General features: G+C 39.7%; 1 pseudogene; it reads right to left on the bottom strand.

Moving 5' to 3' along the window:
* Positions 1-317: 317 nt before the first annotated feature.
* Positions 318-3352, bottom strand: LOC136482966 (protein CYCLOPS-like; annotated as a pseudogene).
* Positions 3353-3669: the final 317 nt, after the last annotated feature.

A 3669-nucleotide genomic window follows, 5' to 3' on the forward strand; every position in this document is an offset into this window, starting at 1 on the left:
TGTATACTCAAATCTGAACCAACCTTGAAATAATGTAGTTCCTGTTCTGATACCCAAGAGGCCAAGATGCTGCCACCTTTTTTTGGGCTCCATTTCATGCTGTAATCAATTAAGTCATAGGAAGTAAACTGTAATCTCTGACCCCTTTGCTTGTTGGTATTCGTATACGTTAAACTTGTGATAACAAGGAAAGAATAGTACATTTAGGCCAGCACTTAATTCTTGCTGCCCTGCTGGATTGTGTATGTATTTGTATCTAGGACCATTTCAAGTCTAATTCTATTAGTATATAGAAAAGGGTAAAAATGATTGGGTGCTCATGTGTTGGGGTCGGAGACAATTCTTTCGATCTCTTCCAGCAGCCGCTCCTTCTCTTCGGTTAAGTCCTCGTTTTGCTTCTGTAGCTCCTCGATCTGCTTGGTCTGCTCTGAATCTTTCCTGAAATCGTGTTTATAAACATTTAATTTAATTAAATAGGTTTACAAAGGTGGCCTGTGATTACTTGACAAGAATTTTCCTTGGAAACTTGTCCTTGCAGCAGTGTACCCACCTGTTCATGAAAGACAGGTTAAGTTTTAGTGATCGGACCTCCTTCTCTAGGGTTTCGCAGCGTTTAAGTACGGCTTGCATGTCAGATGGTATTACTGGTGTGGAACTTCTTTCCTTTGCTTCTGCCATTCTAAACCATAAGAATGTAATGGAACATCACATACTGTATGATAATTATAACTCATTGGTCAAGACCATTTTGTTGAAAGAAGAGAAAACCATCACATACTTGCGTGAGCGCTCAACCCTGCGCTTCTTTGTAGGATCTCCATCATCAGCTGCAGAGTTAACTAATTAGATTGTTTGGTGATTAAGAAGAAACTGCACGGTAGTATATGATATTTAAGCGACTATGCTCATTTGACACAAGTACATACTTACATGACAATTTCATATATTCAAGTTCCCCCAAATATCTTATGAACATGTGTTTAGGGTGAGTGATTATTTCGAGAAATGACCATATACCATTATTTGGTACCTAAAAATAAGTTATCTGTTGGATATACCTGCTTGTTCCGATGAAATGGATCCCATTCGAGTTAGGGCTGCTTTCTGCAAATGAGAAAAATGATCCATATTAAAATAATTCAACAGAACAAACTTTTGATGCTCAGAAGTATGAGTTGAACTTACCTTTCTCTCATCTTTCAAAGTATCCTTTTGTACCCTCTCTCTGTATTCTGTACATTTTGAACAAATATAAACACAATTTTATTCTCCCATGGCATGATAACAATGACATCGTTATAGGAGAAAAGATCAAGCATTCTCACATCCATGTTGTGACTCATAAGTATTTGTGTCAGGCCAAGTAAAGTTTTGCTAAACTCAAGGATATCTGTATTGATAGAAGTATACCTTTGCCTTTTGATTTGCAGTCGGTTGTTCCATTTGCAGCATTTTTTCTAGTGCTCTCACAAACAGACATCGCTTGCCCTGTGGGAGGTAGCTCATCACACATTTCAAATCCAGCTGAATGAGTGGTCATAGCAGTAGAGGATCCACTGTGCGAAGGCTCTCGAGACGCTGCACGAACCAAACCTGGTTTGCAGGAGCAACGAAGTTACCATTGTTTGGTTCCATGGGCCTCTCAACCTTGGGAAGCATCAGGGAATCCTCAACTTGGGCAGTTGTCACTATGGGAAAGAAATCTGTTCCTCCAAGAATGTTCTGTTGAAACTGCTGAGTATAGAATCCAAAAGAATTGCCTACTGAGGTGTCTTTGTTAGCATGGCTACCAAGCTTCTTGCGCTCAAGCGTGTCCTTGAGCATGCTCACCACTGAGGTAACAGTATCTTGTGCTGCCATATGTGGATTATCCAGAGGGGATGTTGATGAACTTGAAGGAGATACAAACTTTGGTGTATGAACAGGTGTGTTGCTCATTGGTGTGCTGTTGTTGTGTTTGTAAAATCTTGTTTTAATTGGTTAGTTGCTTCAATGCTTCCTATAGTTATTGGTGCCAAATTAGTTTGCATTGCAGCATACCTCCTCCTGTAAATATGACCAAGAAAATTGAGTCAAGAACCATATATTTCATGCGGGAAGGTAATAGTGCACATGGAATCAGAAGGTCCTGCCTTAACTCTGACGAACGACTTCTAGTCATTGGTTGAGTGCTGTGGAACCAGGCCTAGAAATGGATAAAATAAGAAAAATTACTGCTTTTTTTTTACTCATATACAAATTTGTGAATATGGTAGCAACTGGATTGTGAAGATGACTAACTTTTGCTAGAAGTAGGTCACTGGCTTGCATTCCCTTCTCTGCTGCTGCTGCATTTCTGTTATGGCAAAAAAGCAAGATCAATAAAACTTATAATACATAGATCATAAAGTAGAATGTGATTTTATTTTTAAGAAACTGTGGAAGGTGATGTTGGCGTATAAATACAGTACTTGAGTGATTGCTGGTTGTGGTTATTTGGATATTCGACTGAAGGAATTGCTAAGTTCTGTGGAACCAAGTTGTCAGTGAGAAAATTTTGTTGAGCAATGTCATGCTGTTGATTCGGAAGGCCTGCTGCAGCTTCTGATGACAACCTGCATAGTTTTGGACAACACCTTGTGAGGTAGGAGTTGCAGTTAACCAAATCATAGGAGTAGACCTTTCATGCTTTTCCAACCTTTAATTGGGTAATATGCGAACCTTTATATGCTTTCAGTCAGAGCTTTTCTCTTTAGAAAAAAAATGTTTAATACGATCTATTTAGTATCTGAGGCATATGAGTTCAGATAACCTTTTTTTGAGATTAGTTTCAACTAAATTACTGATATTTGTTTTGAGGTGTTCGCTCCACCTAAGTACACAATTTCTTACCTAGATGGCTGTCGAGGGCGATTGTTCACTGAACCAAATCCTGGGATCTGCAAATAAACAGCCATATATTTAGGTGACAGATTCGAAGTAAGAGATCAGCCAACATAGTAAGTGGCACTTTAGCATTCATGTTCATATAGCTTACAAAAGATCCGCTATGTACTTTCTGAAATGATAGAAGAAGTGAGTGATCCCCAGCAAAAGGGACCATATCTTCTGAACCACGAACTATCATCTTCATACTCAGAGAGAAAAATAAACAACAAGAAAAATTCAGAATTCTTGCCTCTCCATTCATAAGCCAGCTGTTGAACAACTCCTCGCTATCTTCTCTGAGACCTTGCGACATGTTCTTGAACCCCAGCATCTCCATGCTTGGCGCTGCTGCCACTCCCATTGAGTTCTCCATCACTGCCTTGAGGAAGATCTCCTCGCTGGTGTTCCTGAACAAATCAGATAGGCCCCTCCCCTCCATCTCCATGGACCCCTCTCAGCTCAACCTCCCCTCTCCTGGTGCAACAATTGACCAGATTGATAACAGGATTCGCGAAAAGCTGTCTTTAGTAGTATTGCAGTAGTAGGGTCACTAAGGGCAAATCACTTGAAATTCAAGCAACAGAAGCAATGAAACAAATGAGATAATATAAAATAGAATCCCACCTAAAACACCAATTAATCTTATAAAATGGTGCTTGGCAGAAGAGTTCAAGCACAGAAGACATGTACTAGTTGAGTGTGGCACTAGTTGGGACTAAACAAAGTGATGGCAGGTATCTTCCCCTTCATTGGAGGCAAAGA

Source organism: Miscanthus floridulus, chromosome 9, assembly GCF_019320115.1.
Source record: "Miscanthus floridulus cultivar M001 chromosome 9, ASM1932011v1, whole genome shotgun sequence".
NCBI classification, from domain to species: Eukaryota; Viridiplantae; Streptophyta; class Magnoliopsida; order Poales; family Poaceae; genus Miscanthus; species Miscanthus floridulus.